The sequence below is a fragment of the Macaca nemestrina genome, chromosome X (assembly GCF_043159975.1).
Source record: "Macaca nemestrina isolate mMacNem1 chromosome X, mMacNem.hap1, whole genome shotgun sequence".
Taxonomy (NCBI): Eukaryota; Metazoa; Chordata; class Mammalia; order Primates; family Cercopithecidae; genus Macaca; species Macaca nemestrina.
Window position 1 is genome coordinate 107,520,764 of NC_092145.1, and position 23,950 is coordinate 107,544,713.

A 23,950-nucleotide genomic window follows, 5' to 3' on the forward strand; every position below is an offset into this window, starting at 1 on the left:
CAAAGCCGGGTCCCTGGGTGCCTGCGCTCGCATAACGGTCAGGCACAGTGGCTGATGGGCGGAAGTTCGTAAAGCGGAGCCTGGGCTTTAAGGACTGGATGACCAGTGGGATCCAGTTTTCAAGACTTGGACTGCTGTTCAGTATGAGGTTAAAGATGCTTCCCAAGTCACAGGCAGGGCTTAAGTGAGGCCACTGGCAAGGGGTCATCTGGCGCTCAGTGTGCGGGGCTCTAAGTTTTAGGTCATCACAGATCTGACTTGCAGTGTCCTAAGTACTTCTTCTTATGTGCCATCTCATTTAATCCCCACTAGCACCCTTGGAAGAAAGCCCTGTCACCTCTGTCGCTGATGAGGACACTGAAGCGCCAAGAAGGCAGATCCCCGGCTGGGGCCCTCCAGCCAGGGTGGGGCAGAGCTGGGGCCAGATGCCAACTTCCTGAGGACCGCAGTCGGGACACTCCCAGCGCTCATACTGCCCCTGTCCTTCCCAGGGTCCCTTCTCTGTTCTCACAGACCCAGCTCTGCAGTGTCCTCCCATCTCCTGAGGTGACACTCACCCCAGAGCCTCCTTCAGGAATCCCACCCCACCTCCTCCAGACCTAGGCGAATTGCCCTGGACTCTCAGTCTGGGTCCGGAGTTTCATCTGGATCTGGGAGACATTTCCAGTTCTGCCCTAACAGGGATGTTGGACAGAACACTGTGTGGGGGCAGGAGAGATATCTGTCCTGCAAAATGGTCTGCACTTTCAGGCAGTGCAGGGAGGGTCTTGAGGGGGTCCTCTGAGGTAGGCCTAGGTGCCAGGTGAGAGGACCGAAGCGGGCGTGAGAGGGTGTAACTGAGGCCCTATGACTAGTGCTGGGGTAGGGAGGTAAAGAGGTCCGTGGTGGAAGGGGAGCCCTGGTGGCCCACAAGGGTGGGGAGCTGGGGAGAGAGAGGAGATGTGGCAGCTGTCAATTGGAGAGGAAGTTTGGGAGAAAGGACCAGGATGTTCAGAAGGGCCACAAAGGGGGTTGCCATCGACATTGTGAAGGGAAGGCCTCTACTCTCTCTCCAAGATCCAGTTCCCCACAGTGGGTGCTGAGAGATGGCAAAGATGACGGGGTCTAGGGGTCTCCTACTGTGTTCTGGGATTTACCCTGAAGCCCCCATGGGGCAAGATACAAAAGTCACCAGGACCAAAGGTGATGAGGGTTGGTCAGGCGATGGCCATTCCTGGGACCTAGATATGAGGGCTTACTCTCCGAACCCCTCAGTCTCAGAGGGTCCTTCCCTATCCCTGGTGTGAACCTGCCTTCCTCATGACAACAACGGTGGTGACTGCAGACTGTGGGGAACTATAAGATCCAAGGCCTCTCCATAACAGGGTTGGATGGTACAGAGATTCAGCATCACACAGCAGCCCTGAGCTGATTCTTTGTGGGTATGTGTACCAGGGTGTAGCCGGTAAGCTCTTTGTGGGTTGGTGTGTGAGGTCCTTGAGTTGTTGTGAGCTGTTACCTCGAAGTAGGAATTATCTGAGCTGGTTGGGAGTCTGTGTCCTGAGGTGTGGCATCTTTGAGCTGTTTGGTGGTTGGTGTCTAGGGTGAGAGGTCTCCGAACTGCTTGTGGGCACTGTCCTAAGGCATGAGGTCTTTGAACATTTGTGGGAGGCCTTTGTCCAGAGAGTTAGGTCTCCGAGCTGCTCATATATTAGGATATTTTTGTGAGGAAGGCAGGACGGTCCTTTCTCTCACAGGGGTAGAACAAGGTGCCCTGGTATCAGAGAGATGGAAACATAGGATCCTTATCCTTAGGAAGGGCAAGTCCTCAGTGTAGCATGTAGGAGCCAGTGGTACAAATACTAATCACAATGTCTGCAGACATTAACCCCATCCTTGCTCAGGGCTGACTGCTGTGACGAACCCATGTAACCCATGTTAACTCAATCTGCCAAATTGCCAATGAGGAGGTCACCATTTGCAGATGAGGAGGCTGAAGCCGAGTGAGGGTGGGGCCTGCGCTCACAGTCCTCATGAGGAGGGAGGTACTGGCCGTAAGCTTGCACTCACTGGAGGAGTCAGGGAAAGGCTCAGGCACAGCCGGGGTCAATGGGAGATGACAAGGAAAGGGGAAAAGGAGAGGTTTGCCCAGGGCCTCAAGGGCCCCATCACTGACTCACTGGTGGGATGTTGCCTCTCTGTCTCTCTGTCGTACACCCTGCTTGGTAATGGATGTCCAGAATGCAATCCTCACGTTACCTGTGGAAGTAGTGGCGTGAGATAAAGAGTGGGGAAATGCCACAGATTCATCCATTGGCATGAGGTCCACCAGCAAATGTAGAGATTCCTACTTCTTCTTCCTCCTTGAAACAATTTTTTTCAGGCCAGGCATGGTGGCTCATGCCTGTAATTCCAGCACTTTTGGGAGGCCGATGCAGGCAGATGGCTTGAGCTCAGGAGTTCAAAACCAGCTTGGGCAACATGGCAAAACCCTGTCTTTATAAAACATACAAAAAAATCAGGCCGGGCATGGTGGCTCATGCCTGTAATCCAAGCACTTTGAGAGGCCAAGGCAGGCAGATCACTTGAGGCCAGGAGTTTCAGACCAGCCTGGCCAATGTGGCAAAACCCTGTTTCTACTAAAAATACAAAAATTAGCTGCGCGTGGTGGCGCATGCCTGTAATCCTAGCTACTTGGGAAGCTGAGGCATGAGAATCGCTTGAGCCCAGGAGGTGGAGGTTGCAGTGAGCCGAGATCATACCACTGCACTCCAGCCTGGGTGACAGAGGGAAACTCTGTCTCAAAGAAACCAAAACCAAAACCAAAAAATCAGCTGGGCATGGTGGCATGCACCTATAGTCCCAGCTACTTGGGAGGCTGAGGTAGGAGGATTGCTTGAGCCCAGGAGGTTGAGGCTGCAGTAAGCTGTGATTGTGCCACTGCACTACAGCCTGGGTGACAGAGTGAGACCCTGTCTCGAAAAAAAAAAAAAAAAAAGAATTTTTTCAGCACTGAGAGTCAGCAGGAGGGCAGTCAAGGGCTGGAGAGGGTATGGGAGATTCTGTATACAGCATGAGCCTCCCCATAACTGGAACGTGTCCTTATCCTGATGGGTAGAGGGTCCCAATGTGTGTCAAGGAAGTGGGGCGGGTCTTCCCTCATGACTGAGGCCCAGGTCAAGGGCAGCTGAGTCAGTCCCTAGACACAGTATCTGGGGAGAGGCTTCCTTTCCTCTGTAGACACAGGCACAGCACCTAGTAGCATGCATAGGGGTGCAGAGCTGCAGATCTAATTTAGTAGGGACAGCCAGCTGCCAGAAGTAATCTCTCTACCCTTGTCTCTCTAATACTCTCTTTATTTCCCTCTGTCTTCTCTATGTCTGTTACTTTCTGTCTCAGACATGGGGCTGGGTGTGACCTCACTCATGCTATGAGGGCCCTCGATCAGCTTCTTCCAAGAGTATCATCCTCTGACATGGATCTTTCTGGGGAGCAGTTGGGAGGATACCTTCTGAGTCTAAGGGATTGTCCAGGAAAGGCATATTCAGCTGCAGAGGGGCTGGAGGAGTCCCTGGGCAAAACCAGGAGCTCCTCCCTATACTTTGAGTGACCTGGGCCTCAACCTCTGAAAGAAGCATAGGAGCTTCTCTGCTAAAAACTTTCCCATGGCTCACTCAGAGTAAGTCAAAGTCCTTGCCATGGCCCAGAAGGTCCTGTATAATCTGGTCCTCATTACCTTTCTGAGCTCATCTCCCACCTCTTCCAGCAACACTGGACTCCTCACTGTGCCTCACACATGCTAGGCAGAGTTCCACCTCAGCACTTTTGCACTGGTTCTTACCTCTGCCCAGAATGCTTCTCCCTGATATTCATCTCCTATTGAAATGTCAATTTCACATTCTCAGAAAGCTCTTCCTTGGCCACTCTTTCTAGATAGGATTCTCCCCTCTATTATTTCACTACCCTGACTTAATGTTCATTACAGCAATTACCACCACCTGACAAATTACTTGCTTACATTTTTGTGCCATATGATCCCAATAGAATGTAAGCTTCATGAGGGCAGGATTTTTTGTCTCTTTCCACACAGTTGTATTCTTAACACCTATAACTTTGGACAGAATGAATAAATTAGCAAATGAATAAACCAATGCAAAATTCTGGTGAGAGATATAGCTAGACAGGTTGAGGATTCTGCTAGGGAACATATTCAGGGGTGACAGGATTTATTTGACCTACTCATTCTCCTTGGGGGCCCCTGAGAGATGGCCCTTTCCCTAACAGAACTTGAAGGTCCTGCTGTCCCTCTCACCCATTACTGACAGTCAAGGACAGACACCGGGTCCGCATCACGCCTTCTGAGCCGTCAGGAGTTCCATCCCTCCTGCCACTTGGGGGACTGTGGCTGGGTTCCCAGGCCAGCAGGCCCCCCATTAGACCTATTCTGCATTACCCAGGGAGGGACAAGTGAGCACAATGCCCAGCACGTGGTAAACGTTTGATGGTGGACGCTGCAGGAAGGTAATGGACGTCTGCTGCTTAGGAGCACTCTTCTCCTGTTCAAGACTGCAGTGAGTATGCAGTCAGTTTTTGTCCTGACTTTGCCCTCTCACCCTCTGGGGACCAGCGCGGAACGGTCTCTGTATCCCCTAGTTGTTCCTTGTCGGCACCACCAAGGGGCGCGCGGGGTGGAACAGTTCTGTCCTGGGACGTACCATTGAGGGGCGCAGAGGAAGGACAGTCCACTCCGCCTGTCCATTTTGGAATGATCCCTTGTGTGCGACAGCACTAAGGGTCTCTTTAAACCCACGTGTAGCATCCACCACAGTTCCCGCCCCGTTAGGTCCGTCCTACTCGCACCATTCCGTTCTCCCAGCCCGTTCGAGGCATCATTTTCACTTCACCTCCACCCCTTCGTTTCTGCATAGTCAAATCCCGCTGGGGACCGCAAAGGGGCAAGCGATTGGCTCCAAGATGTGAAGGGCGGGGTCGAGGGCCATCCCGGGCGGTGATTGGTTACTGCGAGAGTGCCCCGACTAAGCTTTTCCGGGGCGCGGAGTGGCTCCGGATGGGCCGGCTAGGCCCTGCCTCCCTCTTCGCGTCCGTGGTTCCCATTGGCCTTCAGTTTGTGACAGGCACGATGATTGCGGAGCTAGAGTTCAGGCAGCCGGAGCGAGAAGGGTGCGTGGCTTTTGACACATCAGAGTTCTTTGGAATACTCACCAACTGACAGTCCCAAAAGGGCTGGAGATGCCACCCCGGCAAAGTTCGCCCTAGTCATTTGCTTCACGTGAGCTCTTTCAGTCTTGTTTACCCTTAACTCGGTCACAAGCCTAGTCTGGCGCTTTTGGCACCGCACCATCATTCCTCCCGCTACACTCAATTAATGTCCAGGGAGCGGTCTCTGAGCTTGTTTGGTGTTTGCCTAGGAAGTAATGCCGATGAGGCAGTTTTGGGGATGTGTATCTTTAGGCATGACATCTCAGATGCTGTTTGGGTATGTTTGATCACTCTGGGCCGTTTGGGGTCCAGACTGTGTCTGAATGGGATATTTTATCTGAGTGGATTTTGTGTGCCACAGTATTAGGTTTCTTAGGTTTTGTGTGCCTGTGTGTCTGGATATGCCTTCTGTTCTTCTTTTCTCTTGTTTGTTTTCAGAGTCTCGCTCTGTCGCCCAGGCTGGAGTGCAGTGGCTGATCATGGCTCACTGCAGCCTCATACTCCTGGGCTCAAGCGATCCTCCCGCCTCAGCCTCCCGAGTAGCTGGGACTATAGGTGCTCACCACCATGCCCGGCTAAGATTTTTATTTTTTATTTTGTAGATACAGGGTCTCGCTATGTTGATCAGACTGGTTTTCAACTCCTGGCCTCAAGTGATCCTCCCACCTCCGTCTCCCAAAGTACTGGGATTACAGACATGAGCCACCACGCCTGGCCTGGGTGTGCATCTTCTGAGCTTTTTGGACATTTGTGTCCCTGGGTGTGAGATCTCTATGTAGGTGTCTGCACCCCAGGATGTAAAGTCTCTGAGCTGTTTGCAATTCTGGGTCCCAAGTTGTGATGTTTCCCAGCTGGTGTTGGTTAGGACAATTTTGCTTAAGATGTAAAGTATACGAGCTGTTTAGGGGAGGGAGAGGTCTCCGCCCAGAATTAGGTTATCTGATTTGTTTGGGGACTTTATCGTAAGATTATGTGATGTTTCTGAGCTATTTGAACTTCTGTTTCTGTTTTGTATTAGGTTAGGAAGTGTCTGAGTGGTTTTGGGGGGGGGGCTCTCTCTAGGGTGTGAGATATCTGAATGGTTTTAATTTGTTTCCCAGGAGTGAGAAATTTGGTCTGTTGTGCATGGGGGTCTTTGTCACAGCATGTGTAGTCTCTGTTCTGTTTGGGGGTCTGTGTCAAGTTGTGGGGTCTCTGTGCAGGGATTTTGGAGTCTGTTTCAGGTTGTGAGATTAGTGAGCTGTTTTTGGTGTCTTTGAGTATCTGAGCTGTTTGGGAGTCTGTGTCTCAGGAGTGAAATTTCTTACCTTTTTGGCTGTGAGGTCTCTGTCCAGGAACTGTGGGTTTTGGAGGCTGGCAGACATGATTTCAAAGCCTGGAGCCCCCAAGTCCTGATTGTGTGACATTGGGCGAGTCACTTGTCTCCTCGAATCTCAGTATGTATCATAATCAATAAAATGGGGCCAATATCCATCTTGGAGGGCATCTGTGCATCTTAGTGATGTGTGTAAAGGGCCCCACTCCAGCCATCCTTCAACAAGAATTTCCTGAGCATCTGCTGTATGTCTGAGTACTGTTCTAGGTTCTGTGGATACAACAGAGACCAAAATCAACAACATCCCTGATTTCATAGAGTTGGTCAATAAATATGTAGCACATCACAGGGTAGTAAGTGCTACCTAGAAAGTTAAGACAGTGGCTGGGCACAGTGGCTCATGCCTGTAATCCCAGCACTTTGGTAGGCCGAGGCGGGCAGATCACCTGGGGTTGGGAGTTCGAGACCAGCCTGGCCAACATGATGAAACCCCGTCTCTACTAAAAATACAAAAATTAGCCAGACATGGTGGCAGGCACCTGTAATCCCAGCTACTTGGGAGGGTGAAGCATGAGAATTGCTTGAACCTGGGAGGCGGAGGTTGCAGTGATCCGAAATCGCGCCACTGTACTCCAGCCTGGGTGACAGAGTGCGATTCTGTCTCAAAAAAAAAAAAAAAAAAAAAAAAAAAGAAAGAAAGAAAAAAAGAAAGTTAAGACAGGGTCAGGGAAATGGGTAAGTGGGCAGGATATTATTTTATTCAGGGTGTGCGGGGAAGGCATCCCTGCATAGGTGATGACTGAGCAGAGACCTAGAAGCAGTAAGAAGCAGGCCTTGTGATTACCTGAGGGAAGAGCATTCCGGGCAGAAGGAACAGCAAGTGCAACTGCCCTGGAGCAGGGGAAGCACCTGGTGGGTCCGGGATCTCAAGGATGTGTAATGGTAAAGAAAGGCTCATCCCAGGTTTTGACATGCGGCACTCATTGACAGGTGCCTGGTGTCCCCATCTCTATTTCTCCCACAACCTGAGAGGGAGGTGGGGTTCTCCCATGTCACAGATGAAGGACCTGAGGCTCAGAGAAGTGCCCTGAGCAGGCCCAGGGCACTCTTGAAATTCCTAAAAGAGGGATGAGTTTCTATTGCACCACGGGAGACACAGGGCTTGAGCCCACAGCTAGAGGGAAGGTGCCATCCACACTGAATGTCAGCCAGCCAGCCAGTAGAAATTATTAATGATAATACGGAAACCACGACCAGCATGACATTTCTACTTCCAATGGGAAGGCAGGACTTTAGGAATGAGAAAGGAACTGGGGTGGAAGAGAGAGGCAGAAGGGGAAGGTGGGGGACAGTGAGGAAAAACACAGTGATTGAGAAGGGACCCTGGCGACTTCTGGGATGGTGATCAACCTTGAACTGTGTAGTTGTTACATGAATGTACAGCTTATTGTCATTAAAACACAGACTTATGTTTTATACACTCTCAGACACAGACACACACAAAAACCCTCACAAGTGAAGCAGAGTGCAGTGGGAAGTGGGAGTAGCGTGAGTGTCTGCGACTCCCGCACACAGGCTCGCAGCGCCCCGGCCTCCTGGTGTGGACCACGCAGTGTAGGCGGCCTCCTTCCTGCAGAACCTCCCCTGGGCTCCAGGTCTTGCCTTCTATCCTGCAGGCTCCAGAGGCTCCCTCAGGCCTGTTTGCGGAGATTGTCTGGTGAAAAATCCTCTATCCTGTGCTGTTGACACCAGCCATAGAGCGGGGCCTCTCAGGGAATGGACAGGACCTGCCTATTTTGTCCTTAGATGTTGGGATCCATCTCCCCTCAGGCCTCATTCACACCCACAATAGCCCAGGGCACATGGGCTTTGGGGCCTGACAGGCTTCATGAAAGTCTGGAACCCCAAGCCCTGATGGTGTGACCTTGGGCAAGTCACATGTCCTTGACCAACCTCGGTCCCCCATTCATAAAGGAGACCAATGCCCGCCAAGCAGGGTAGGTGTGGGTTTTGGGGAAAACATGTGTACTACCCTCCTCCCGAGCCCATGTTAGACGGGTCTAGTAGTCGAGGCAGGGTAGGAGCAGGGGCTAAAGTGACACTGGCAGGGACTAAATTGCCCTGGGTCACACGGTGGGCAAGTGGCTTCATTTCTCTCTGCCTCCCTTTGCTGGTCTGTCATCAGGGTACTAACTTTCCCTCCTCACAGGGTTCTGTGAAGGAGAGGTGAGATGACTGGTCAGTCACCGAGAGCAGTGCCGGGCACAGGGCAAGGCTGAGTAGAGGCCCACTGTCATCCCCCTGGCTGGAATAAGTTCCAGTGATAGTGACATGGATGTGTTTGGGGGGGCCACTATTCTGCCTACCACATACCCTCTTCCTTGGCAGGCCTTGATGGTAACTGTCATTGTCCCCATACTGGGGCCACAGAGGTAGACAGATGGACTTTAGCCTCCAAGAGAGTGAGTGCCCACCCTGTAGAGGAGAACGGCATGTTGCAGGCAGTTCACAGAGTGATGCCTTTTATATCACTATTGTGATTGTTAGCTTTAGGTGTCTGCTTGACGGGGTTAAGAAAAACCCAAATAGCTGGCAAACCATTATGTCTGGTGGTGTCTGTGAGGGTGTTTCCGGAAGAGGCTGGCCTTTGAATCAGTGAACCGAGGGAGGAAGATCGGCATGGGTGGGCATTGTCCGATCCCTCGAGGGCACAGGTACAACCAGAAGGCGGAGGAAAGGGGAATTTGCTGTCTTCTGGAGTTGGGACACCCTGTCTTCTGCCTTTGGACATCAGAACTCCAAGTTTTCAAGCCTTCAGACTCCATGACTTATGCCTCTGGCTCTGCTGGTTCTCGGGCCTTTAGGCTCAGACTGAATCACACCACCCACCTCCCTGGCTCTCCAGCTTGCAGACGGAGATGGCGGGACTTCTCAGCTTCTACAGTCACGTGAGCCAATTCCCATAACAAGTCCCCTCTTTGGTTCTGTTTCTTGGGAGAACCCTGACTAATACAACCATCCATACCAATACTATCAGCATTCCCCTCACCGTGATTCTGTACCAGACACTGGCTGACCACCTAATGTGAATCATGCTTTTCTCACCCAACTCCGCGACTGTCAACTCTACTTCTATCACCCACTCACAGGTGAGGGCCTTCTGTATTCTCATCAGCCCCAGCTCCGAGCACAGTCGTTTGCAGAGGCCTTCCTGGTCCTCCTCTTCCTCCTCCTTCTGACCAGGGCCAGCATCTTTCTTTCTTTCTTTATGAGACAGTCTCACTCTGTCGCCCACTCTGGAGTGCAGTGGTGCGATCTGGGCTCACTGCAACCTGCATCTCCCAGGTTCAAGCGATTCTCCTGCCTCAGTCTCTAGAGTAGCTGGGATTACAGGTGCACACCACCATGCCTGGCTAATTTTTGAATTTTTAGTAGAGATGGGGTTTTGCCATGATGGCCGGGCTGGTCTTGAACTCCTGACCTCAAGTGATCCACCCGCCTTGGCCTCCCAAAATGTTGGGATTACAGGCATGAGCCACCGCCACCATGCCTGGCCAGAGCTAGCATCTTAGTCTCACAGTGGCCCCTGCTTAAACTGTCCTCAGCCCTCAGTCTTGCTGTCACCTGCCCACATCCTACAACCCCTCCACTTCCTCTTCTCGGTGTTTATTGTCCAGGGTGGGACCAAGTCCAAACCTGAGCTTCTTGCTAAGTCAAAGTGACCTTTTCCTTTTAGTCAAGGAAGTCTGACTGAAGCCTGTGGTCACACAGTGAGGTCTTGGTGTCTCCAGGCACAGTGCAGCCACGTTGCAGTGATACACATCTTTGCCAGCAGGGAGCATCTCATCTCCAAGACCGGGAAAGCCTCAGAGAAGACAGAGGAACAGTCTTAAACATTCACTCCTGGTGGGGTCACAGGCGTCAGGGTGCATGAGCTCCAGGCTAGGTGTCCCTTGGAGCCTCCCTCTCTGCATGTGGACAGGTAGGGACAGCCGAGGGTCAGGTTTTAGTGCTGTTTGGGGTCATCTGCTGATGGCTTTTCACTCCTTCCTACTTCTTTTCCTTGTGCCAGAAGCTCATTTTCATGGCTAAAGGAAAATTCTCATATAATTTTATCTTCCTTTTCTTATTTAATGATTGCATTATATGCTTTCTTTTACAAGATGCACTGGCTCTGAGGCAGGTCAGGCTATAGGTTGGCTAGTCCTGAGGGCACAGGCCTGGATCCTGAAGACACCGGGGGCAGGCCCCAACAGAGTCTGGGGCTCAGGAAAAGGCCACCAACCCCCCAGCCAGATCCTGGCCAGCTGCGGACTGTGCCTCCCCCCAGTCCTCTCCCAGGGCCTGAACTCCAGGGCTAGAAGCTCCAGGCCTGGTGGTCTGGGGGAGACAGGGGCCAGGAGGATCCCTCAGAAGAGGAGGCAGCAGACAATCTCCGCACGGCTTGAGGGGGTGCACAGCTGTGGGGTGAGGCACGGCCCACCCAGCACAGATCCACTGACCTGCTGTGCAGCTGCAGGCCCAGCTGCTGCCCTCTACGGGCCTCAGTCTCCTCACCTGCGCAGTGAGCATCATCATACCCCCAACATGCAGGGGATGCTCATGAATAGAGGGGAGCTGAGGCATTGAGAAAGCAGATTTGGCCCAAGAGGAGGAGGAGGAGTGGGTCAGGATTGGTGGGGAAGGATGGATGCGGCCACCTCAGGGACAGCCAGGGGCTGTCTTCCTGGAAGTTCTCAGGACAATCAGGCAAAAGGGAAGTTCTGAGGCTGTGAGCAGAGCCAAGGTCTGGGGAGCAGGTGAGGTTGTCTCTATAGTGTTCTGGGTGGCCACCCGCTTTGTCACTGCTCCTTCCTGTTTGTCGTCATCTCTGCCCACGGGAGCCCCAAGATGAGCCCAGTGAGCTCACTGTGAGTTACTGCGACCCACATGCAGTCATTAGAGCCGTGCGTCATCACAACAGCCACTAGGTTAGCACTTGGGTAATTTATCCAAATAATGACTCACCTGTTCTGATGTGATTTGGATGATATGCCATCATTTATTGTAGCCATAGTTTATTCAGTCATTCTCCTAATGGATGGTTGGTTAGTGTTTGATTTACTTTTTGACCATCCTGACCTGTGATGAGCATTCTTGTACATGCAGTGATGTTCATAGAGTAACCCTATTTGTAATAGCTAAAAACTGGAAACAACCCAACTACACACCAATAAGAAGTTGCATAAATACATTCTGCCAGATTCACACTATGAATTACTGCACAGCTATGAGAAGGAATGACCTAGACTATACAGAGACATAACATTAGGTGAACGAAGCCAGATACAAAAGAGGATATGCTATGTGATTCCCTTTCTACGTGGCTCAAAAGCAAATAACAATAGTGTTTAGGCATACATATGCCTATATTATAACAATTTTATAGACAGCAAGGATTCTAACTTGCCTGGTGGGCAAATTTTCTTAATTTTTGAAATTATACAGTAAAATGGACACTTGAGGTATAGTTATATGAATCTGAACACATGTATGGATTGATATAACCACCATCACAGTCAGTATCCAGAACATATGCATCACCCCAAAGAACTTCCTGGGTTCTTTGTGCTGCCCTTGTATAGTTACTTCCTTCCCCCACCCCTAAGCCCTGGCACCCACTGATCTCTTCTCTATCACTCTACTATTGTCTTTTCCAGGGTATCATAGAAATGGAATAATACAGCCTGTAATCTTTTGAGACTGGCTTCTTCACTCAGCATAGTGCCTTTGAGTTTCATTCAAGTTGTTGAATATATCAATAGTTCTTTCTTTTTTTCAGAATAATATTCTATTGTATGAGTGTAGCAGATTTTCTTTATCCATTCACCCATTGAAGGACATTTGGGTTATTTCTAATTTGGTGTAATTGTGAACAGAGCTGCCATAAACAGCAGGCTGGGCACAGTGGTTCACGCCTGTAATCCCAGAACTTTGGGAGGCCGAGGCAGGCAGATCACCTGAGGTCAGGAGCCCAAGACCAGCCTGGCCAACATGGTGAAACCCTGTCTGTACTAAAAAATACAAAAATTAGCTGGGTGTGGTGGCACACGCCTATAATCCCAGCTACTCAGGAGGCTGAGGCAGAAGAATCGCTTGACCCTGGGAGGCAGAAGTTGCAGTGAGCTGAGACCGTGTCACTGCACTCCAGCCTGGGTGACAGAGGGAGACTCTGTCTCAAAAAACAAAAAAACAAAAACCAAACAAAAACCACAAAAGCAAAATCACACATAGAGGAAAAGATGAGCAAATTTATAATTATAGTTGGAGATTTCAACACTCTCTCAGTAATATATAGAAATAGTTGAAAGAAAATTAGCAAGGATATAGAAGAACTGAATGACACCATTTACCCACTGAATCGTATTTACATTTATAGAATCATCTACATAACAACATCAGGATATACATTCTTTTCTAGTACATATGGACACTTCACCAAAATAGCCCATACCTTGGGTCACAAAATAAATCTTACCAAATGTAAAATAATTAAAATCCTACAGAGCATGTTCTCTGACCAAAATAGGAAAAATAAAAAAACACCAAGGAATAAGAGAAAGTAAACAAGAAACTCTCCAAACTTAGAAATTAAGCCATCCATACACTTGTAAATAATCCACGGGTCAAGGAGCAATATAAGAGAAATTAGAAAATATTTTAAACTGAATGAAGATGAAAATACAACATATTAAAATGTGTAGGATGCAGCTAAATCAGTGCTAGGAAGTAAATTTATACCATTACATGTTCATATTGGAAAAAATAAAGGACCCAAATCCATTATGAAACTTTTCACCTTAAGAAACTAGAAAAAGAAAATTAAAATAACCCAAAGTAAGCAGAATGAGGGAAAAAGCAGAATAAATATTGGAGCTGAAATCGATAAGACTGAAAACAAACAAACAAAAAGAACAGAGAAAATGGCCCAAAAGCTCGTTCTTTGAAAACTTTAATACAAGTTAGAGACCCCACAAAAATGAAAAGGATACTATGAATAACTAATGAATACTAATTCATAAGTATATGAATGCATATACATTCAGCAACTTAGATGAAAATGGAACAATTGTTTGAAGGACAAAAACCACCAAAACTTACTCAAAAGTAGATCGCTGGCCAGCTATGGTGGCTCATGCCTGTAATCCCAGCACCTTGGGAAGCCGAAGTGGGTGGATCACGTGAGGTCAGGAGTTCAAGACCAGCCTGTCCAACATGGCAAAACTCCATCTCTACTAAAAAAAAAAAAATAAAAATAAAAATAAAATAAACCGATCATCTATATAGATGTATACCTATTAAAAGATGGAATTGATGGTTGAAATATTTACCAAATCATGTTATAAGATCAGCATTACACTGACACCAAAATCAGACAAAGACAGCATTGAGAAAAAACCAACTATAGTGTAATCTCCCTCATGAACATAGATTCAGAAAATTCTCAACAAAATATTATCAAGAAAATATTTGGTTAATATTAAATCCAATAATATATAAAAAGGATAATGCACCAAGAGCAAGTGGGATTTATCTTGGGAATGCAAAGCTAGTTCGATATTCAAAAATGTGTCAATGCAATCTACCATATTAATGTACCAAAAAAAACTGCAAACTTCAACCACATGGTAACAACAATTGATACAGATAAAGCCTTTGACAAAATTCAACAGTCACTCATAATTTAAAAAAAAAAAACAAAAAAACAGCAAACCAGAAGTAGAAGGAAGCTTACTTAACTTGATATGGAGCAACTAAAAAAAAATCCTACACCTTATATTATACTTAACAGAGAAAGACTAATTGCTTTCTCCATAGCATCAGGAACCAAACAAGGTTGCTCACTCTCACTCCTGTTATTCAGTATTGTACTGAAAGTTCCAACCAGTTTAAAAAGGAAAGAAAAAGAAATAAATGGCTTACAGATTGGAAAGGAGGGACTACAACTACTCCAACTCACAGACGTTATTATAATCTACATAGAAAATCTTGTCAAATTTATAAAAAATACTTCTCAAATGAACAAGGGAGTTAAGCAACATTATAGGATATATGTTCAACAACAACAAAAAGCAAAGCACTTCTATAGACTAGCAATGAACTGCTTGGAACAAACATTTTTAAAACTATACAATACCATTTACAATACAATAGCTGCCCCTCAAAACCTAACAAAACGTGCAGGAGTCATATGCTGAAAACCATCAGAAGCTAATGAAAGAAATAAAGGAACAACTAAATAAAGAGAGGGATGTACTGTACTCATGGATTAATAGACTCATTATAGGAATGATGCCCCCAAATTGATGTACAGATTTCATGCAATTCCAATCAAATTCCCAGCAGGATCTTTTATAGATACAGACTGATTCTAAAATTTATATGGAAAGGTAAAGGAGCTACAACAGTCAAAATAACTTTGAACTTTGGGAAGCCGAGGCAGGATTCCCGTAATTCCCTTACTCTGCCTAAACTGTTTGTACAAAATATAGTTTATCCTGCATAGGTGCTTTCATTCTGGAAGTCTGGAATCTTGGCACATGCTAGGCAGAGGGTGCTTGTGTGACCAGCCCCCAGTAAAAGTCTTCGACACTGAATCTCTAGTGAGCTGCTCTGGTAGAAAATATGTCACATCACACATGTCACAATTGATTTCTGGAGGAATGAATTCTGTGACTTTCCTAAAAAAGGACTCATGGAAACTTGGGCTGGTTTCCTCAGGACATTGCCCATACATTTTTTTTGTGTGTGCTGATATTGCTGTATACTTTCATTGTTATGAATCTTCACCAACATGAGTCCAGCTATATGCTGACTGTGAGTCCTGTGAGTCCTCCCAGCAAATAATGAAAAATGGGAGTAGTCTTGGGGACCCTTGACACAGTTGTGACAGTGGTGGGATTTGCCAGAATGAGCCTGACTCGCTAAAATATGGTGACAGCCTTGTTTGAGTAAAGAAAGGATGAAGGAGTAATGGGTGATGAATCTTTTGTGCTCAGGTGATTATGGCCTCACACATGCTGTGAAACAGCAGCTAGCTGTTGTCTCTTGTGAGATGTAAATGTTGCATACAGAGTTTAAAAAGAACACATCCAACTCTGGGAGACTTGGATCACTGCATTCCTTGGCGTCTTTTGCCATGCCAGAGATTGGCGGGTGGGAGCACAGCCAGGTCGTTTTTGGTTTTTGTCCTCTCTTTCAAACAGAAGAAAGGGCCTGGGAATTCACAAAAGTAATGTTGGGGTGGACGAAAAATGTTAAAAATGTGGGCTTCTCTCTCCTCCTAGTGGGAAGGAAAAAATTAAATCAGTTCCCTGAGCTGGAGCAAAGCTTAGATAAACCAAAGGGAACAAAAAAGAAAAATTCCTCCAGCCTTTTCTTCAGCTTTGCTGCTGCTCCTGCAGCCCCTCCCAGCCTTCCAGACAGACTCTCCCCTGGCAGCTATGATGTTAACCCTATAATTGCAATGAAAGCCAAAAAAAAGGAATTAAAAATGGCGTTTTTGTTTTATGGCTGCTGCATCTGGATGTATGATAAAATTGATGTGAAATGCTATATACTTATAATGTTGTAAATGCTAGAGGGACCATCCCCTTCTGGCTGAAGAGGAAATATTTTTTCTCTTTTATTTTGAGACAGGGGCTCACTCTGTTGCCTAGGCTGCAGCGCAGTGGTGCGATCATGGCTCACTGCAGCCTCGACCTTCTGGGCTCAAGCAGTCCTCCCATCTCAGCCTCACGAGTATCTGAGATCACAGGCGTGTGCCAGGATGCCAGGCTAATTTTCTTATCTTTTTGTAGAGATGGAGTTTCCCTGTGTTGTCTAGGCTGGTCTTGAATTCCTGGGCTCAATCTGCCTTATGTTAGTCATTTCCAGTGAACCTGTAAAGGGCCAAGGCCCTTGGCTCCTACACCACAAAGGACTAATAAGCCTGGCTTTGCTTCCCTAACTTTTCTCCTGGTGCACACACCTTGGTAAGGCACTTTGACCATTCATTGCAGAGCTGTCACCAGCAAAGCATTGAACTTTTCCAGCCTGCTTGCTAAATAAATGATAGAGACAAAAGGGATAAGAAGTTATGCAAACATATTTAAATTTGTTTTTAAATCTGGAATTTCATCCTGATCAGTTTCTGAACATGATGTGTGTTATTGGTTGATTTATTAAAATTTTTTCTCTGAAAATTCTTTTTTCCCTCTTGCATATGACCATATGACCATTTCAGAGAAAAGAGCTAGAGGACGGTAGATGATCATTAAATAAATGGAAAGCTCTTTTTTTTTAAAAGAGATCCTTGGTTTTATTTAAAGCATATATCAAATTTCATTGAGTGTCTTTATAATACCTATTGAGATTATTATTTTTTCCTTTAACTGATTAATATATCGTTACTTACATTAATTGACTTTCTTTTTAAAAAATTATTTATTTTTGAGATGGAGTCTCACTCTATCACCCAGGCTAGAGTGCAGTGGCTTGATCTTGGCTCACTATAACCTCTGCCTCCCAGACTCAAGCAATTCTCCCACCTCAGCCTCTCGAGTAGCTGGGATTACAGGTGCCCACCACCATGCCCAGCTACTTTTTGAATTTTTAGTAGAGATGGGGTTTCACCATGTTGGCCAGGCTGGTCTCGAACTCCTGACATCAAGTGATCCACCCACCTCGGCCTTCCAAAGTGCTGAGATTACAGGCATGAGCCACCACGCCCAGCCTTTTAAAAAATATATTTATAAGTTTTAAAAATTTTTATTTATTTTTTGAGATAGGGTCTTGCTATGTTGGCCAGGTTGGTCTTGAACTCTTGGCCTCAAGCAATCCTTCTGCCTAGGCCTCCCAAAGTGCTAGGATTACAGGCATGATCCACTGAGATGATATCTCATTGTGGTTTTGATTTGCAAGAAGTGGAAAGTTTTGATTTCAGATTAGTACACACTGGTTTTCTAACAATGAAGAAAACACAACCTGACACCTGGAAAGAGTCAAGCCAGAGAGAGGGAACATTAGTGATCTCTGGTTTTCAAATGGTTCATGAAAACCTTCCCCTTTTCCTGAAAAAAATGCTCCCCATTCAGCCTTCCCAAATTCCTGTGAGTATGTTGAAATCATACTGACTGTTGAGTGCACAACTGCACCTGACAGAGCTGCAACTAGGGGACAGTAGGGCAACCCAGCTCCTGAGCATCCCATGCAGAACATCTACAGATGTCATCCATGCTTGTGAAGAGGAGGAACTGATGTCAATGGTTAACAGAACTTGGACTGACTGCCTTCTGTCAGTCCCTCAGAAACCAAGGACACAAATGAGTTGTTCGGACTGGATGAGGAACCCTAGAGGGAAAGGTCCCACAGTGGGAGGCCACACTGGGGGCCTTGGCCAGCTCCTGCCTAATGTATGTCCTGCTGGGAGTGCCCTAACAAGGGTAAAGTCTTGGTGTCCAGGGGTACCACGTGTGCCTTCTGGGATTGTACTTGCATGTGCGCCCTGACTATTCCGTCACTGCCTCATCCCTGGAAGTCATTCATGTCAGCTTTAGCTTCCTGGCCAGATTGGTGCTGAGCCTGAAATGGAGACTTGGGCTGGACAAAAAAAGGTTCATACACAGTCTTAGTTAGGAAGTCAGCTGCCTTTCTAAGACAGACCTTCATGGTTACTGGGATTTGTATTAGTCGGCTGTGATGGTAAACTTGATGTGTCAACTTGGCTCAGCCACAATACACAGGTATTTGTTCAAACACCAGACTAGGTGTCTCTGTGAAGGTGTTTTATAAGATGAGACTAACATTAAAATCAGTAGACTTTGAGTAATGCAAATTATACACTGTGATGTGGCTGGGCCTGATTCAATTACTTGAAAGACTTAAAGAAAAAAAAATAAGACTGGGATCCCCCCGTGAAGAAAAAATTCTGCCTCCAGACTGCCCTTGGATTCGAGCTACATCACCTCTTCCCTGGGTCTCCAGTCTGACATTCTGCTTTGCACAATCTAGACTTGCCAGCCCCCACAGCCTGCCTCTCTCTCTCTCTCTCTCCACACACACACACGAGCCCTAATGGTCATCCAACCATGTAGAGATCACTAAATGTTCCCTGCCCTCCTTCTGCCTGTGAGGTCCTCTATCCCATCCTGAGGACACAGGGATCTACTGGGTATGTTTCCAACCTTCCAGGAGAGACCACGGAGCCTGGTGAGGGAGATACACCTGCAAAGAGAACTTCAGTGCAGTAACAGCAACGGGCATAGCCAGTGTGTTCACCAACTCATGAGAGATCACACTACCAACATCGCCCGCTTGATTTTCCCCATCAACGAACAGCTCATCCTGGAAACAATCGTTTTAGTAGGTAAGTTGGATTCCCTTCATTGTTTCCCCCAGGCATGCAGCACTACAAAGCAAATTCATATTGGTATGTTGTGTCAGAGTGGAATCCAAGAATGGAATGCCCTGCAGTGGTGTGATTTCTCAAGCAGTCAATAAGTCTTTGTAAGTTTCCAGGTGAAGCAACATACAAGCACCCCCCCGCTCCCGCCACCCAGTTTACAGGGAAGTGATATATATGGAAAAAAAATCCAGTTTATTTAAGACTCTGAAAAAAGTTGTTTGCCTCCCTGTAACCTTCACCCCACAAATGCCAGTAGCCGCTTCCAATCATTTGAACACCCAAAGCTGCCCTTGGAAATTTCCAAAATGCCCCAAAATGGGCGATGATATTCTGACTACAAACCACAAGTTTAGGATTTAAAAGAAGAATCCTAGAACTTCTTAATAACATCAAAAGTATAGGAATGTTGCAGTCGGTACATAGGAAAGAGCACAGTAACATGGAGAAGGACACAATGTTCCCCGGGAGGGGTTGCGGGAACCTTGTTCCTCTGTGTTGCTTTCTTGTGATAAGAAAGTGTTTCAAGGCCAGCTGGGGTGGATGGTGAAGCTTCATTTCATAGGTCAACCACTGTCATGGGACATTGATGCTCAGGATGGTTCTGTGGTAGTCATGGCTCTGGGATCCTGGGACTGGTGTCCTTCTTCTCAGTGAGGGCAGCCCTCTCCACGCTGTGACATAGGAGGAACAGGCCAGGCTGGGTTGTCAGGCTGCCAGGGACAGGTGTGTGTTGTGGGAGAAGGAGAAGGACAGCTGAAGGGAGGAGAGGGGAGACGAACTCCTTAGGTGAGGGGCAGGTGTCTGTTGGTGAAGGGAAGACATTGGCCCTAAGTCCTGACATTGCTCTAGGCTCCCGTGGAAGGAAATGATGGTGCAAGAAGGAAACCAAGGCTGGTGGGAGGGGAACAATAGCTTGCATCTCCTCCCATCCTATGTGTTCAGTGGTCCCTGAGAGGAGCCCATGCCATTTTGGGATCTAAAAGGTCATTTCCTGGCACCCCTTCATTCACTGCCCATGGAGAGAAGGGATTTGAGATAAACTGAGGCCTTCAAGGAGAAAGGCCAGTAGGAGTTGTGAGGCCTTCTCAGAGTCTTTCTGCCCTACCCTTGTGAATCTCTCCCTGCGCTCATCTTGTCCTGTGTTACTCTTTGCTCTGAGGTTGCTCTTCTCAACCTCATGCCTGTCCTGGGAATATTTTTCTGGGTATATTGCAGACAGTCTTGCTACCAAAGGGATTTAATAAGGTTTCTGAAAGTTCCCTAGGCTGGGCAGCAAATTTCCAGTTCCTAGGACACAACTGTGGCCACACTACATGAGACTCACTGGGTGTGATTCCTGGAATCTGCACTTTTAAAAGATCCTAGGTTCTAACTTTCATGGAAACATGTCTGAGCAACACTAGAGCAGGGGAATAGTCTCCTTTCCCAGTGACACAGCTTCTTTCTTCTTTGTGAAGGTATAGAAGGGATAAGTTTGGTGTGTTCTCTGACGCAGAAACCCAAGACCTTCAGGTGAGGAGACCGACACTGACATGCTGCCTGTTATGGTAATGACATACTCAGGGCACCGTTTCCAAATGATACCCAGACCAATCCTTTCAAGTCTCCATCTCTTAAAGATTTCTGAAGAAATCAAATGTCTATTGCCTGTGCAGTCCCATGCTATAAAATTCTAAATATTTTGCAGTAGCCTTTGGATCTTACTCTTGATTGCACTAATATGCAGCACAGCAGAGTTTTCGCGATGCCTGTGGCTCTTGGCTCCACCAATCACTGCTGGGTGACACTGAGGAAGTTCCTTAACATCTCTGTGCTTCCTTTCGCCATTAGTACCATGGAAATACTACTAGTAACGTCATCTACTTCTTGGGGCAGTTTAGAGCTCTGACTGTGTGAAGACATGTACAGTTATCTGGACAGTCCCTGGCATACGGTCAGTTTCCAGTCAATTCTAAGCTGTCGCTGTTCCCGCATTTCCCTGGGACATGTTCTGGACAGACAGATGTCAAGTCTACCTTTGACCCCTTGGATGATGTTTAGATTATCTCTTCAGCTCTTCAGGGACTCAAGGTCTGAGTCTGTGGGGCAGGGGGAGGGCATATTTTATTAGCATAATGAATATTCAGCTCTCCTTACAGGGTATCGTGGAGCCTAAATGCAATACTGGAGTTTCATCATCATGAGCTTGTATGGAAAATTTGAATGGAAATTTCTCTAGGAAATTAGAACTCTAGTGGCCTCTTCATGTAACTTGTATAATGCTTGGACAAGTAAGTGGTCACTGGATAATGATAGCACAAAAGCATATAAACTTTTATAAATATTTTAAAGGTAAAATTTAAAGGCCAAAAATTATTATATGGATTATTCTATTGCTATCAGTTCTATTAAGTCCAACTCTCCTCCATCAAATTGTGAAGATTTGAATCTGATGGAGATACGAAGCTGTTAGCAGTTGAATTTTCATTAGTGGCATTTTATTCTTTGTATAGAATTCACCTTGTCTGTTGTATCTTGTGTTGATTACTTCTACCATTACCGTTTATTGTTGGCTAGGCATGATGGCTCACGCCTATAATCCCAGAATCTTGGGAGGCCGAGGCAGGAGGATTGCTTGGGCCCAGGAGTTCGAGATCATCCTGAGCAATATGGTGAGACCTTGTCTCTACAAGAATAAAAAAATAAGCTGGGCATGGTGGCTCATGCCTATATTCCCAGCTGCTCAGGGGTCTGAGATGGGAGGATTACTTGAGCCCAGGAAGTCAAGGCTGCAGTGAGCTATGATCACACCACTACACTCTGACCTGGGCAATGGGAGTGAGACCCTGTCTCAAAAAGGTAAATTCATTTTTGATCTAATGAAAGACTGATGGTACTAATATTTTCTGAGCTAAATCATGAGAAGATGTTGTCAATTTATTCAGATCCAGAGTCAGAGGAAATGGGAAATGGGGAAAGAGAGTGCAGTGTGGAGGGGAGGTGAAGGTGTGCGGAGCAGGGAGAGAGGTCTGGGGCAGACAGGGGCGAGGAATAATGGGGAAGAGCAGAAAGCAGAAGTTCAGAGATGTGAGAATAAAAACTCATACTTGTGGATACTTACTCTGGGCAGATGTTTTTAGTGCACTCTCTCTCTTCATTTATATATATATACATATCATATATACATATACGTATACACATATGTACATATATACATATATGTACATATATATCGTGTATATATATACATATATACATATGTGTGTATATATACACATAGTGCCACAGGCATTGGGAAAACTCTACTGTCCCTGCCCTTGCAGGCAATGTGACTTTGGGCAAGTTTCTTAGTCTCTTAACCTATGTGTTTCAGTTTCCTATTCTGTAATAAGGGACGATAACATTAACAACACATTAAGTGACTGTTATTATATATACCTATTTATATAATTTAAAAATATAGTCATATTTTGATATTACAGGGTGATGAGTCAATACCAGGAAAGCACAAAGATGGCCTCTGTTCCATATCAAGCTTTCTGTACGTGTTTGCTACCATGGGTGTTAGCAGCAACATCCTTGTCACTGTCATTATGGGAAATAGCATTGGTGTAATATTAAATAAAACAACAGATGCAGTATTATAAACACACTACTTGTTCTCCAATCTCATAATTTTAAAAAACATGCATAGAAAAAAGCCTGTAAGGGAATGCACCACATATGAAGTGTTGTTCTCTAAGTGGGAAACGCGATCATTTTGAAATAACATTCCTTTCACTGTTTTACTTGTGTTTTCCTCCTTATTATCACTCAGCCACTGTTTCTCTAATAATTTCTTTTTGAGATGGAGTCTTGATCTGTCACCCAGGCTGGAGTGCAGTGGCATGATCTTGGCTCACTGTAACCTCTGCTTCCTGGGTTCAAGCAGTTTTCCTGCCTCAGCCTCCCGAGTAGCTGGCATTACAGGTATGTGCCACTATGCCTGGCTAATTTTTGTATTTTTAGTAGAAACTGGGTTTCACCATGTTGGCCAGGCTGGTCTTGAACTCCTGACCTTGTGATCCACCTGACTCGGCCTCCCAAAGTGTTGGGATTACAGGCATGAGCCACCGTGCCTGGCCAATAATTTTTAAAATAGATGTTCCAAAGATTCATTCTTTTAAGTATCTTGAGGATTAGGGGTAAAAGGTGTTTTGATATCCTTATCAGGAGGAAAACCAGTCAGTGATCCTCGGGGGCAGCATTTAAAACAGAAGGAAGGTTTGGGGTAGGGTAGAGAGGGGCAGTGGGGGAGGCAGGGTGGTGTGGGTGGAAGGTTAGCTGAAGACCCCAGGCATCCTGAAAAATGCCACAGTTGGTATATGTTGAAAGAAACCAAAACACCCGCATGTCTGTAAGAGGAGGCTGCTGTGCTATCGAGACGGAGATCTTTATGACGTCTCTTTAGACCTTTCCTCTCCTTCAGCTCCAGCAACACAATTGGGTGGCTCTTGGCCCTGGCAAGGTGCTGCTGCTGGTGAGCTGTACTGAGGTCAAGGCCTGGCCCACCTGCAGCATTATCACTTCAGAGAGTGGCCTGGGGCATCTGTCTTGGTATCCGGAAGCCTACAGTTTCAGATCAGGGAAACGGAGAAAACACATAGTGCAATAGTTAGACTCAATGCTCCCCCAATGACGCCATCAGTGCAAAGCGAGAGGCACGTATAGGTTGTTATGATTATTAGTTTGGGATGAGCAGGGCCGGGTTGGGTCATTCCCTGAAAGAATTGCGGGAGTGAATGCCAATGTGATCTATTACATTACTACTGCACAAGTGGGTAAGCTTCTATTTCGTAGGTTTGTTCTTCTGCTAAGACGATGGTGTGCTCCATTACTGTGGTGAGAAGCCTTCCTGGCCTGAGGTGTTTGCGGGAATGACTGCACCTATGGATGAGCATTCTGAAGATCCGCCAAAAGCTGTGACAAGGGGGCAAAGGCCCTGGCTCTTACAAACCACAGACCCAGAAAGCTCTTCAGCCCAGCTGTGCGTC

The 23,950-nt window shown here is 46.8% G+C and overlaps 1 long non-coding RNA gene across 3 annotated transcripts; it reads left to right on the top strand.

Annotated features, from left to right (window-relative positions):
* Positions 1-5,091: 5,091 nt before the first annotated feature.
* Positions 5,092-22,758, top strand: LOC139360899 (uncharacterized). 3 transcript variants are annotated; one of them, XR_011618477.1, is made up of 4 exons: positions 5,092-10,496; positions 16,193-18,899; positions 20,396-21,776; positions 22,400-22,758. It is a non-coding gene; the product is annotated as an uncharacterized lncRNA (long non-coding RNA). The 3 variants fall into 3 exon arrangements; XR_011618478.1 differs by lacking the exon at positions 22,400-22,758 and having other exon boundaries at positions 20,396-21,208; positions 21,495-22,393; XR_011618476.1 differs by lacking the exon at positions 22,400-22,758 and having other exon boundaries at positions 20,396-22,393.
* Positions 22,759-23,950: the final 1,192 nt, after the last annotated feature.